Source organism: Callorhinus ursinus, unplaced genomic scaffold, assembly GCF_003265705.2.
Source record: "Callorhinus ursinus isolate GAN/ISIS: 27379988/994484 unplaced genomic scaffold, GSC_fseal_2.0 scaffold10, whole genome shotgun sequence".
In the NCBI taxonomy this organism is placed as follows: domain Eukaryota; kingdom Metazoa; phylum Chordata; class Mammalia; order Carnivora; family Otariidae; genus Callorhinus; species Callorhinus ursinus.
In genome coordinates, this window is record NW_027397072.1 from 58,084,514 (window position 1) to 58,099,356 (window position 14,843).

The 14,843-nt window shown below is 39.2% G+C and overlaps 1 protein-coding gene across 1 annotated transcript in view; it reads left to right on the forward strand.

Moving 5' to 3' along the window:
* Positions 1-2,598: 2,598 nt before the first annotated feature.
* The window catches only part of PELI1 (pellino E3 ubiquitin protein ligase 1), a 57,710-nt gene continuing 45,465 nt past the window's right edge, over positions 2,599-14,843 (forward strand). Inside the window, exon 1 of the mRNA XM_025868591.1 lies at positions 2,599-2,920. The gene's annotated coding sequence lies outside the window, so the exon portion shown is untranslated. The remainder of the gene's footprint in view (positions 2,921-14,843) is intronic.

The window sequence follows — 14,843 nt, forward strand, 5'->3', positions numbered from 1 at the left end:
CAAAGTGAATTCATCAAATTCCCCCTCAAAAGCTGTTCAATCTCCTATATTCCCTAACTCAGTGAATGGCATCACTAGCTCAAAAATCTGTGACTCATCCTTCTTCTTCCTTGTAATAGATATTGTGGCTCCCCCCTTGTCAGCCTTTGTTCTTCGTTTTCTGGGCAATCACCTCAGTTTTCATTGGAATATCCACACCTCCTCATCACAACTTGGGGGAATCTGACTCCTTTGGGTCTAGGGGCAGGGCATATGTCTTTATCCTAAGATAATTAGACTCATGTCATCCCCTGGCCATGTACAGACACATGAACCAATTCTTGAGGCTTCTGGGAAAGGTGTTTTCTCTCCTTTCTCAGAGAGTTTTCAAAAATTTTCTTTTTTTTCTTTTCATGTGCCTAGATGGTGAAACTTAAAACCACAGGAATTTTTAAAACCACTGTCATTTGACCATAGGCTAATACTAAGTAAGGAAAAGCAGTGAAACAAGAGAGAAACATGACATCTTTGAACTGTGGAATCATTCAGCTCTGTAGCCCACCTTTTCACTGGACTTTCTATCTAGATAGGTAATATTGGTTTATTGGTTAAGCCGGTTAGAGTTGGGGTTTTGCTGCTTGCAACCAAAAGCATCATAATTGTAACTTTCCTTCACCTTTCACCCCCAAACACAGGCAATTGCTCACTAGGTTCTATTAATTCTCTCTTTTAAATAGTGTCTGAGTACCCTCAGTTCTGTCTCCTGCCACTGTGAATGCCTTAGTTCAGGCTCTCCTTTTTTTTTTAAATGCATAAAATGCATTTCTAAAATACATATCTTATCAAAATTTCATCTGCTTACATCCTAGCATGAGTTTCCATTGCTTCTAGAAAAGAGTCCACATTCCTTAACATATTGTATAAGAGTCTTCATGATCTAAGCAGTTTCCCTTAATTTTTCTGCGTCTCCTCTCACTACTCCCTCAACCCCGTTCTACCGACAATGCTGAACTCTTGGCATAACCAAAATAGTATAGTCTCCTGCCTCTAGCACTTTGCTCCTGCTGCCCTCCACCTCCACCTGCAATGCTCCCACCCACTTCTCTCTTCCCCCTCCTCCACCAAAGTGCACAAACACACTGATAGGTAGTCATCTTCAAGCTCAAATGTTCCTGGAAGCATCTCCTGACCTTGCTTGAGTCTGGGGCAGCTATGTACCAAAGCACCTGGTGTGCTTTCCTGTTACAGTATTTATCACACTGAGTCCCTTTATTTACGGGTCTCCTCTGTGCACAGCAAGCACTTTGAAAACAAGGAATGTTTCTTTTACATTCTTGTATCTCTACTTCTGAGAACTAATAAAGGGACTGAGACATAGTATACTCAATAAATTTTTTTTGAATGAGTAATTATGTGCTCTACAAACATAAGGATTTCTGATCTTGAGATTCTATTTGAAAACCTCTAATTTCTCTTCCGTGACATGTGTTTCTGATTTATAAACATTAATCTTTTTCTTCCAGGGTATGGGTTTCTAGCTAGGCAGAGAAGGAAAACAAAAGAGCTTGGGACAGGTTGCCTTTAGTCCTTTAGAGATCCAGTAACTGTATCCTGCCTTTCACCACCCTCCTCCAACACCAGTTCACACCTGGGTGCCCAATATGGGTGTAGACTTAGCTGACCAGCCCAACAGCATACTCAGACCTTGGTTCAGACTTCTGTTATTGCCAAATGAAAGTTTGCCAATATAAGTACAGTAAACAATTTTCAACCTCCCATGTATCGTTTGAATTTATGTATGTTTCTTTAAAAATCGTAGACCCTAAAATAAACAAACTTGGATTATTTTACACTGGGCAAGTAAAAAATACCAGTCCTAATCCTGAACTTTTACCTTTGCTGGTCTTAAAGTCTGATGTGACTAAGTGAAAAAATTAACTATGGGATTCCGACAGTGTTCCTAATAGTTTTATCACTTAATTGTTAAGTTACTGGAAGGAACTACATTTCTACAAGTCTTAAGTAAAAAACAAAACAAAACAACCTTGAATTTAAAGCAGAGAGGATTCGTTTGAGGGAAGGGAAGGAAATGGGTATTTCTGATTCAAAATTTTGAAAGAAAATGAAGCCACAGGGAAGACCGAAATACCGACAGGAAGTCAGATTTCACCGGGCACTTGTAGTGGTGAAGCTAGGAGCTGGGGGTGGAGCGAAGTAGGAAGGACTCGCTGAGGGCGGGATCCCTAACAGCACCTTAAGACAAGAAGGGCCTTGTTCAGCCCGCAGCAGCAAAGAACACGTTTTCTTTCTCAGTGTGTCGGTGACCATAGTAACAGTGGGGGCCGACCCTCTCTCTCTCTCTCTCTCTCCCCTCTTTCTCTCACGCGCGCCCGCGCGCCCGAGCGCGCTCCCTCTCCGAGCATGCGCAGTGCAGAGAGAGCCGGGCAGCATCCTCAACGATGTTTCCCTTTTTTCTTCAGTCGGAAAACTACAACTCCCAAGAGACCACTCGGTGTCGCGTCACCGCCTCCCGCTGTGGCCCTGCCCGGTCCCCTCCCTCCTGTCCCGCCCTCCTCCTAGTCCCCTCCCCTCCCTCCGAGTGTGTGTCAGTGACCCAGAGGCGGTGTGAGGCGGAGGGACCGTCGGGGGGCGCCGCCGCGGCCGCCGCCTCCACCAGCAGCACCAGCCGCGCCGCGCGTTCGGATTTGCCTCGAGCCCTCCGAGAGCGCACCACAAAGCGGGCCCCGCGTCTTTCCGTCCGCCCGCGGCCCCTCAGCACTCGGCTCCGAGGCCAACTTCCCTCGCGGGGCTTGGTTGGCTGGCGAGGAAGGCGGCGGCAGAACGCTGGGCTCTCTGCTCGCGCTCCTCGCGTACGCACACTTCACCCCCTCGCTCCGGATCTCGGGGCCGTGCTGGGATTGCGGTCACCAGCAATTGTCCGGTGAGTGTGGCCGCGGCGCGCCGCGGGAGGGATGGTGACGGGGCTGGCGAGGGGTGCGGGCAAGGCGGGCGCGCAACTTCCTCGGCGGCTGCCCGGGGCGACCGGCCGGCTCTCCCCGCCCGCCTGCGCGCCCCCGCGCTAGAGGCGGCCGGGAGCGGAGTTTGCGGCGCCGGCATCCCGCGCCCTCGCAGGAGGAAGAGCCTTTGTCAGGAGCCGGCCCGACGCTCCCTCCCCCTCCGCCCGGGAGCCCGGCGCGCGGCGGCCAACTCCGAGCTCCGCGCCCCGCGCCCCGCGCCCGGCCGCATACTGCGGGAGGGGAGCTCTGCGGGGGCGGGGAGGAAGAAATGAAAGAGAAACAAAGGGGGCTGTGGGCTTTTCTTTTGTTTGTGCGAATCTGCTAACTTATTTCTCCTTATATAACGCAGACTTCCAAGTTAGTCATTTCTTTTTATTGTTGTGATTATTGTCATCTTCTCTGCGTGTCTCTCGCATTTCCTTTCGTCTCTGGATCTCAGAGCGTTTAAAAACACTAATTAATTACACCTCTGGGGTCCCTACGAAACAAGTTAATACGCCCGTTTTCCTAAGTGGGTAAACTGAGGTCCGGAAGAGCTCTCCAATTGATGGATACTCTTGATCTTCCGCCTGGCCTGGTGTCTGAGGACCTGAAAGCATTTATGAGTAAGAACTCGTTCTCCAATGCTCCGTGGAAAAGTTAAAGATGCTCATTTTAGTTACAGGTTAACTGAAGTCTAAAAGAAGTCTGGGTAATTGTTAGGTAGTTCAAACAATAATTCTTCTTGCATAGTATTTGAATCTTAAAACCTCAAGGACTCTTGAAAAATGCTTCGAGTATGGAAAATGCTGTAAATCATAAACTCACCTCACCATCTACTTTTAATTTTGTACACTCGGGTCTCTTATGAGGCAAGATGGGGAGCAGGAGGGCAGAGATTTTTTTTTTAATGTAGATTTGACAGATATTAATCACTACACACAAGGAAATTTGTCTTGGTTTTAACAGCATCAACAACCTTCCCATCGTGTAGTCATCAAAGACTATGTTAACAAATAATTGAGGGAGCATTTTATCCATAAGGTGCTGATTGTGCCATGGACTGAAGCTTCAAGTTTGAAAAGGTCATCTGTTTGTTTTGGTTCAAAGGCTGTGTACTTTTCCTCCTCTGCAAAATGTTATTTTGTTTTTGTAGCAGCTGATCTTTTGTTTCAGAACTGGCTTTGTCTTTTTCTACATTGAATATGTATTATAATTGAAGAGGGATATAAGATGCTGGGTTTTTTGTTTTTTGTTTTTTTTGCACTGTAGTGTGAATTTCAATTTTTGAATTGTGGAGAAGGTTCAGTCTCTTCATTTCTTCTGTTTCAGTTTATGATGTTTCCTTTAAAACAGGAAATGTTTTCTCAGAGTGATCAGATTTACATCTCTCAAAACATTGTCCTCATTGTATAAATATATGAATTCCTTTTGTTTTTTATTCACACCAACAACCTCTTCTGGAGGAAAATGCTTAACTCTGAGAACAAGCTTATTTATTTTGGTAGTTGAACCAAACTGGAGGGTACCAAAAATTTAAATCAAGCATCATTTCTAGTAGTTATTTCCTGAGGTGAATGATGATCAGAACTATAGTTAACAGTGAGTACTTTCACTTATCCTAATTACTCTTGAATTTAACTTTGTGTAATATAGTTGCCCCCAGATTTTAGATTCTGGTCGTCCCGTCAGAAAAGGAAAGTGAGACATTTGCTATTTTCATATTTCTCTCCAATTCTCTAACCTGTCCCCTTCCTGTTTAAAGAGGTCTTGAGTTTAAAACAAACAATTGGAAATAGAACAGTTAAGTGTATGGAAAGTTGCATGTAGTGAAGTGGTTTTAATGCCTAATCTAATAAATTTACACCTTTTAAAGAGAATAGTCACCTAGGTTTTCATTAATGTGTTAGAGGTGCTATAATGCAATAATGGTAGTATTTATTGACTTAAAAAAAAAAGCTAGACATTGTGTCTTAGTGACAGATTTGGGGTGAAGGGATAGAAGCTGTGCTCTCCTTAAAATTGTCATTTCAGTGACCTTGCAGTTAGTTGGTTATGTTGAACTTTTTCTGTAGCTTTTACAAACCAGATTTGCCAGAGGCATTTGTACTTTAAGGAAGCTACTGACACAACATCTTTGTTCAATCACTGGAGTCCAAAGGCGGAAGTTAGTGTTGACTGAAAAAGGCTTGCACTGCAGTGTCCTGGTATCTTTGGGAACCCTTAAAGAAATGACTGAAAAGCACAGGTCAGGGAACGGAGTCTGGTACCGCTGAATACTAATCAGGCAAGTTTCAAGGGGAAGCCTCCAGTAGGTTGCTATTCGACTTTGTTTCAGCTTCTTTTCAGGTTGTCATAATGTCACATATTATTCAGAATCCTGTGATTCAAAACATGCCTTATGGTAGTTGTCCAGTGGGTCAGATGATAAGGACTATACTATAGTAATCCTACTTTGTGAACAACTGTTTGCAGACAGAAACTTCTGGGGCTGATGAAGATTTTAAGCCCACACTTAGAATTGAAAACTATCTAACATTCTCACACACATACATTTTACCATTGCACATCAGTATAGACCTACCCTAGTATTTATTAAACCAGAAAGATTTATATGGATTATTTTATTACATATATTTTAACTGTACAGTACATAATATGTTAAAATTTCAAAATGACAGGTATATGATGGTATTAAGATAGTTCCAGGAGTTTCTTTGGAAAAATCATGTTATTCCAAAAGTTACATTTATGTCATTTAATTAAAAAGAATGAAACAAATTTAAGAGCCAGTGGAAAGAAGGAAGAAGAAAAACAACAGAAAGAAGGAAACCTGATGAAGATGTTTTTAAAGAGTATAATATAAAAGATTCCTGGCAACATTATATAAGGGACAGAATTCTAGCTGAAATCTATAAACAGTGAATTCCACTTAGCACTTTCTGTTTATAGATTTCTAGCCATCTTTTCCAGATTCCCTCTAAATATATTACACAGGAAAAGTAAACAGAAATCATTCTTTCAAGGGATTTGGGTTGTTGGAGATTGTTTTTACACATGTGGTAAGGGGGAGGGTGGGCTATTATTGTTTTTCTTTAAGTTTGACCTCTGCCAGAGAAGGTTTTCCCCACACTAATGTGTGGGAATCTCAAAACAAGAAATATTGGTCACTGAAACAACTAGATATAATTTCAAGTTATGCCACTAGCTTTTTCTTACGTTAACTTGAAAGACCACTTTTAACTTTCCTTTCAGAGGTTGAAAATAATTGCCTAACATATTACACTTAGTAGGTCCTACATAATTTCTGTTGTTGGTGCTGAATTAATTTGCAGTTAATAAAGAAGCAGCAATGATTTTTTGAGAGAATATCAGGGAATTTGTGATTTTTTATCCTTTTTAAATAGAAATAAGTAATCGAAACATGAATGTCTGATTGGAGCCTTTCAGTTAGCATAGCTTCCTTCAGAAATAAATTTAGAGGAAAAGCTTCGTCAGGTAATTTAAGAGAAATGAATTGTAAATGAGTCTAAGAAAATGTGATTATTTTTTCAGAATGTGTAGACGATGTTTTAGATTTTTTTCTTTACTGCAGTAAACTCTTGTTTCAAAGAACTAGAATTCGATATAATACTCCTTGTATTACTCCTGTAAGACTTTTATAAACCTCAAAATACCATTTACAGAAAAATAGAATGTGTTGCTGTTGCCTATAAATGGGAAAATCCGGACATTTGTCATTCCCGTTAATCTTGACCATTTATGTAGTTAAAAAAAAAAAATTCTAAATTCAATACACTTGTAATTTACTTCCTTTTCAAAGAATTTATTATTGATTTTTCTTTTATAATGGACCCTTGGGATGTTGCTAATTCTAAAAATACATAATACCCCTAGTTTCCCACCATCTTCTGCAGTTTCTTTTCCTATCATTTTTTGGCTACAACTTGCTTTCTCCCCTAAATTGTCTAAAATAAGCTAAGAAATGTTTACACATACTTGACAAGAAATACAGTTACTAATTATGTTCAACTTCAGCTAAATTTCATTGTACAGGGTGCATTGAATTTGTTTTGGAGATAAAAGTATGCTTACTTTGAAACGGGGAGAGGTAAAGCAGGAATAGCAAATAAATTTCACTTTAGGTACCAAACCGGTTTCTTGGTGGTGGCTCCCTGCACTATATTTGGAAAACTGGGAGTGCTGTGATTAGCAATTTCTGCTTTTGGGTGGGCAATGGACTTTTGAGATGAACGCCAAATATTCATTCAGTAAGTATTTATTGGATGTCTTTTATGTGTCAGGCACTGGTCTAGATGCTGATATCACTCACACAGACTAAAAGTAAAAGCTCTGCCTTATGGTGTTTACATTCTAAACCAAGACACAGGCAATAAAATAAAAAAGTAAAATATTTCATGTTTTAAGGATAAATGATCCCATTTCTTTTTTTTAAAGATTGTATGTATGTATGTATGTATGTATGTATTTATTTATTTGAGAGAGTGAGCGAGAGACCATGAAGGGCAGGGGTGGAGGGAGAAGGAGAAGCAGGCTCCCTGCTGAGCAGGGAGCCCTGATGCAGGGCTCCATCCCAGGACCCCGGGATCATGACCTGAGCCAGAGGCAGATGCTTAACTGGCTGAGCCACCCAGGTGCCCAAATGACCTCATTTCTTCAAGAAGTAAATAACAAAAATAAGAAAGGGAGAGGAAGCTCTAAGATTAAAAGAGACTTCAGAGGCATAGCCACCAAATGCAATGTATGGACCTTTGATCCTGCTTTGAGCAAACTAACTGTAAAAAGATGTTTATGAAATATTGGGGAAATTTAGACATTAGATATTTGATTAAAAGGAATTGTTTTTGTAGGTGTGATAATGTATTATGGGATTTAAACAAGAGTCCTTTTAGAGATCTAATGTGTTTATGAATTAAAATATCATGTCTGGATTATTGCTCTAAAATAATTTGGAGGGGAGAGGAGCATAGATGAACCAAGATTGGCCATATATTGAAAGTTGTTGAAGGTCGGGGCGCCTGGGTGGCTCAGTCGTTAAGTGTCTGCCTTCGGCTCGGGTCATGATCCCAGGGTCCTGGGATCGAGCCCCGCATCGGGCTCCAGCCCCAGCCCCGCATCGGGCTCCAGCCCCAGCCCCGCATCGGGCTCCAGCCCCGCATGGGGCTCCCTGCTCTGCGGGAAGCCTGCTTCTCCCTCTCCCTCTCCCCCTGCTTGTGTTCCCTCTCTCGCTGTGTCTCTCTCTGTCAAATAAAAAATATATATATATATAAAAAGAAAAGTTGTTGAAGGTAGATGATGGATACCTGAGATTTTTCATATTCTCTCTACTTTTGTGTACGTTTGAAAATTTCTGTAATGAATAGTTTTATACACACACAAGAGAAAATAAAGCAGAGAAGGGGGAAAAGGGATAGGTGGGATGTGATAGGAGGAAGTTGCAGAACAGACGTCATTGAGAAGGTGATAGAAATTGGAGTAAAGACCTGAAGGAGGTGAGGGAGTAAACCTTGCAGATAATCCTTGGGCAGGACATAGGCAAAGAGCAAGTATGATGGCCCTGAGGTAGAGAATCTTGACTAGAATGCAGGAAACTACAAGAAGACCAGTGTGCCTGGGTTAGAGGGAGAGAGTAGAAGGTGATTGGGCAAGAAAGGTACAGGGAGGTGCCAGGGCCTGGTTGGCTACCCATCCTTGCTTTAAAGTAAGGACATTGACTTTATACACTTAACTAAAGTCAGTCTACTTTAGTCACCCTGAAAGCTATACACTTATTTCAAGAATACTAGCATTATTAAAAATATTTTTAGAACTACCTTTTTTTGGTAATTGCCTTCTAAGCCAGTTTAGGAGCCACACATGAAAATAGCTCAGTACTTTATATTTACTCCTTGTTTTTAAGGAAAAAGGGGGTATTAGCCACATGATATCTCATTTCATTTATCAGATATGACTCAAAGGATTTTGGACAGAAAGAAGATAGGAAATAACTCCAGGCTGTTTCTAAAATTCACATCCACTCTGAGAAGGCAATTACTATTTCTAAAAATCATATCTTCCCATAGACTGAAAGGGAGTTTTAATAATGTTGTGGACAATTGTAGCATCATTTAGAATAAGGATCTAACCTCTGAGAGTGACTAATATGGAAGAGACTGTTATACTCACTGAGATATTTAAGTTTTGTCTGATGCATTAAAACACATACACATATACACACAAGACTGTGCACACTTCTTAATAATTAAGTACTCAAAACAGTCATTGCAGATAAGTGTCCGTGTTAGGTATTCAAGACTGAAGAGATGGCACGTATAATGTAATGAAGTTGTATAACTTTCTTGTTGCTATGGCATATACTTGGGGCATTGAAAGACTAGCACACGTTTAGTGTTAGAGACTAATCTGGCTCTTAAGTCTTATATTCATGCTTCAGTTCTCAGATTAGTAGTTGCTTCCGGAACATGATGATTTGCCATAATAAAGAACTGTGTTTAAATCTTTTATTATTATAGAAAAATTGATCTCATCCTCCAAATGTTTGAGAGGCCCCCTCAATAAAACCCTCCATAAATACGGATTTTTAAAATCATCTATTCATAGGACAATATACATGTGGAGATTACTAGTTTTGAATGATTGTACGCTAAAAGATTTAAAATGACAAATGATTTTCATTTTTGTAGGGATAAGTTTTCCAACCTGAGAAACTAAACTTATTTCAATGATTTTTACTTTGTTGATAACATTGAATTTAAAAAACCATTTTTTTCTAGTTAATTATGCATAATGGGGGGCACAGTGTTTTCTTTTGTATTTTTAATCAATAATATGTAGGATTTAATGGGATTAAGTAGAATTTGTGAACTTTTATTTTATAATAAATTGCAGGGGCACCTGGCTGGCTCAGTCAGTAGAGCATGCACTCTTGATCTCAGGGTTGTGAGTTTGAGCCCCATGATGGGTATAGAGATTACTTTAAAAAAATAAAATCTTAAAAAAAATAATAACAAAATGAGTTGCATAAAGTGACTAAGAATATAAGTATGTAACAGTATAAGGAATACTTTAACAAAGCTCCCTATTTTAAACATTTTTCAGAAAAATCTTTAATTTCTTTAATTCAATCAGAGTTTTTGGTCCTTTTAGTGTGTATATATGCATAGGTGTATGTATAGATAGATAGAACCTTTCTTCATATACTGTCTATACTCTCAGGATTTAGATGCTAGACGGGATTATTTAACGTATTTTAAACACTAGCCTACTGGCATGGAACACAGAGCCCATGTTTAATTCTTAGGCTTTCCATTAACTCTGAAGGTCTTTACAAGCAATCTTTGATTCATCTGTAAAATACAATAAAAAGAATAATAGTTTTTCATGAAGGACTTTGAAATTCTATGGTGGGACCATCATGATGTGTGGCTCATTTTAGAAATTGCTTTCAGTCTCTTGATTTGGTGGTAGGATTATGAATCTCTTTCTCATTTACATTTTTGTGGAATAAATAACTTGTGGTGGAGGAGGAAGAGAAGGAGGGGGAGGGGAAGAGAAGGAAGGAAAGAAAAAAATTGGCTGTCACAAAATAGTAAACATGTCCATAGATAATTCTTGTAACTTGGATCTACTTAAGTGTAGCTCTAAGACTCAAAATTATAAATTAAGTAGAGAATAGTAATAATAATACAGTTTCCATTTCAAGGAAAAAAAGTTGCTTTGCAAAAAGGACATCTTAAATTTCATGTTGGCTTAAACTTTGTGACCATGATAAAGCCTGTACTTATTTTGGGAAGTAATAACAATAATGAATTGATAATAATGTTAATAATGATGGTGATGATAATTAACAGTAATGAAGAATTATTTGAAAATTCACTCTGTTGGGGCACCTGGGTGGCTCAGTTGGTTAAGCATCCCGCTCTTGATTTTGTCTCAGGTCATGAGTTGAGTCAAGCTCCGTGCTCAGTGGGGAGTCTGCTTCTCTCTCTCTCTCTCCCTCCCTCCCACCCTCCCTCCCTCCCTCTGTCCCCCTGCTCTCTACTAGTGTATGTGCACTTGCACTTTCTCTCTCAAGTAAATAAACCTTTTGCAAAAAAAGAAAATTTACTCTATTACTTAAACTCTAGATTTTTGCAGCATCAGGTTCCAGGATGGTCTTTTCAACTTGTGATTTGCAGGGTATTAGTATTCCACATCCCTGCAGCTCTCACTTCATCTCTCTTACTTTCATCTCTTCCTCACTTTTTCACTGGCTCTGTTTATCTTCCTTTGCTTGCTTTAGTGCCCATTGCTCTTCCACCGTGTTTTCTACGTGTCTGCCATTTTTTATACTTACAAAGTGGGCTTGGAATGAATGAAGGGTCTTAAAGAAGTAACAGGTAGATGACAAATAAAACATTTGTCCTATTTGTGTCTTACCTACTTAGCTTCTTTTTATCTTTTCTTGCCCCCCTTTTTTGGTGTGTGTTCTAGTGGAGAGATAGTATATCCCATCAGCTAGGCACTAAGAGATAACTGGGTGACCCAGAGGATATAGTACTTTTTGAACTGAATAATGTAGGGAGTAGTAGTAAACTCATTAAATTGAAAGCCTCATGAGTTCTGCATCCATCCAGAACTATACTAAACTAGCAAAATTTGGTAGAATTAACAGCCTAGTAGAATTTCAAAGGCCATTTTCAGCTCTTGGTGTATGTTGTCTTTTCCAAAAACATCAATCAGGGACTTCATCATTACTGTAGTAATAAATGGCCTTGGAAAAAAACTGTGTCTGGACTTCTGATAAGGCGCTTTTTGACAGTTAAGAGGAAAGGATAGAAAGATCAGTAATATGGTAAAGAAGTTTATAACTTCTCCATCCTTTCATGGAATAAATTATAAAGTGATTGGCCCTGATTTTTTGCCAGTTAGATGCTTGTTGTAGTGTTCAACATATCAGTTGGCTTAATCCTTAGAAGACATCATAAAGTTTAATTTTATTTTTTAAAAATAGGTTAAAACAATTGGAGGTGCTTTGTTGGTTCCTCAAAAACCTCAGTGTTGCATTCCTGGTTCTTGGCAGATTATATCCACAGTATTTCACGTTCCTCTGGGTCCATGCCAGATTTAATGAACTGCATGTACCGGAAGCGCTAAAAGCTGATTTTCTTTAATTTAGACTACAGATAACATAATAGATTTTTCTTTGAATTGTTTCTCACTACTATTCTTAAATTTAACAAAGGACCAAAACATCCACATTCCAAAACTAGTTAAGTTTATCTTTCATGAGAAAATGTGTTTAAATGTGTGTTTGTTTCATAAAGTAGTGGTTGCTTCTAATTAGAAACCACAGTCATATAGACAAACTTCATGTATCTGAAAGCTTTTTAAATTTACTTACTGCTTTACTGTAATTTTCATTTAAAGTGGGATGATTCAGCCTCTGAACTAAGTCCTATTGGTTCACCAAAGGAGCAATGAATTTTCAGTTAGGCCCTTAAACTGTTCAACCTAGATCATGTCTGTAACTTCAGTGACACCAGACCTTTTTTTTTTAAATTCATCACTGATTGTTAACAAAAAGAAAGTCACATTTTGTTAAAACTTGTTGGTTGTGTCTCTTTTAGAAATGGTACACCAAATTATTTGTATATAGTTCAGCTCTTAAAGACCAGTCTTTAAAGGCTTTAGCCAGAATCTGCCTTCTGAAGCTGTCTGTAAAATGGCTTCCAAAAGGATTTGCTACATTTCAGAACTGAGTAGGTTGTTAATGATTCAATATGCCCCCTCGTTCTCCTCCTACTTCTTAAAGTGAAAGCTTCTTCATAGCATCTAGGTGCCTTGAGTCATCCTGGCTAAACTCTAAAGAATTGTCACATGGAAAAACTCACCATGAAGTAAAATTGTCAGAAAACAATCTGAGTCAGAGATCATTCACTGATCACAACCTAGAGATTGTGGGCTTCATTTAAATCTTTGAATGTACTTACAGTGTAAGTCTTTGTTATAGGACTTATAAAATTATGAGGACTTGTTTATTCTCAGTTAAATTTTAATTGGCTTGATTTTTGCTATTACATGAAAAGGATTTTCTATTTTTATTGAATAAATGTATCAGGAGGAAAAGCAAGAGGATTCTGGATAAAAACCAGTATATCAGGAGTCAAGAGACCTAAAGTTCTGGTCCATTTATTTGGTATGTGACTCAGATATTTCATTTAACCTCTCTAGGCCTTAGTTTCCTTATCTTTACAAGGTTAACAACTTTATGGTAGCCCTCTTTGGAACCATCCCATGGCAGATATACCTAATAGCTGACCCCAAATCAGCTCATACTCCCTTTTTGGTACTACACTGTCAGCAACTAGATAGTTGGCATTCTAGATGAAATCTGTCACCTCAACGTTACAAGGTCTCTTCTAACTCCATGATTCCATGATTTTAAATGACTTGCCAATAGAAAGTCTTTTTCTTAGTCTTTACTGTTTTTTCACATTGAACGATCAGAGTTGAAACTTTGTGAATTAAGAATTCTTTGTAGTCAGAGATAGCATGTTTGTGTTTCATGTAATACTATCGAGTCAATGTTTGTATCTCCCCAAAATTCACATGAAACCAAATCCCTAATATGATGGTATTTGGAGGTAGGACTTTGGGACAGGATTAGGTCATGAGGGCACAGCCTTCATGAATGAGATTAGTGATCTTATAAAAGAACTCAGATATCCCTCACTCCTTCTGTCAATGTGAGGACAGTAAAAAGATGACCATCTATGAACCAGGAAGCGGGCCCTCCCCAGATACCTAATCTGCTAGTTTTGATCTTGGATTTCCCAGTCTCCAGTACTGTGAGGAATAAATCTCTTGTTGTTTATAAGCCATCCATTCTGTGGTATTCTGTTAGAACAGCCCAAATGGGCTAAGATATATTGTGATGTTAAAAACATATATTGAAGGGGGCACCTGGGTGGCTCAGTTGGATAAGTGTCTGACTCTTGGTTTCGGCTCAGGTCATGATCTCTCAGGGTCGTGAGATCTAGCCCCAGGTCAGCTCTGCAATCAACAGTCAGTCTGCTTCTTTCCCTTTCCCTCTGCCCCTCCCACTGCTCTCGCTCTCTCTCCCTCCCCCTTCCTCTAAAATAAATAAATAAATCTTAAAAACAAAACAAAACAAATACTGGAGAAAATTCATGGGAACACTTAAAATTACAAATGAAGTGGAAACATTCAAAATGGTTAGTGATGACTTGTTTTAAGCTCAGTTCAACTCCTAAATGTTTCAGTGGCAAAACTTCAAGTCAGTGAGGTTCAAAGTGATGTGTCTGTTTGAAGGGCACATAGTGAAGCAGAATGAATACTAGCCTGAGAGGCAAAAGGCCTGACTTCTAGCTCTGCAAACTATTTTTTAACCTGGTTAGTGTCTTCATCTATGTAATGGTATCAGACCATTGCTTCTCAGACATAAATGTATTATGCACATTATCTGGGGGTCATATTAAGATTCATTTTCTGGTTCCATAAGTCTGGATGAGCCTTGAGATTCTACATTTTTAACAAGCTCCCAAATGTGTTGCTGCTGTATACCATGGAACATATTTTATAAAACTATTATGATGGTTTGATGTTCTTCTGGCTGGGTCTTTAAATCTTAACTCTACTTCTTTTTCTCCGACTCCTTCACATGAAATTTTATTAAACTTGTTTTTGAAGCCTCATTTGTCTAGGTTCATTCCCTATTTTCTCAGTCTGATAGCTCCTTTAGTTTGCTGTTTTTCCCTTCCCAGAGCCAACTTAATAGGTGGTCATTCAAGTTATAAGTAAGGTAGTGTATAAAAAGAGGCTTTACTATAAAGAAAACTGGATTTT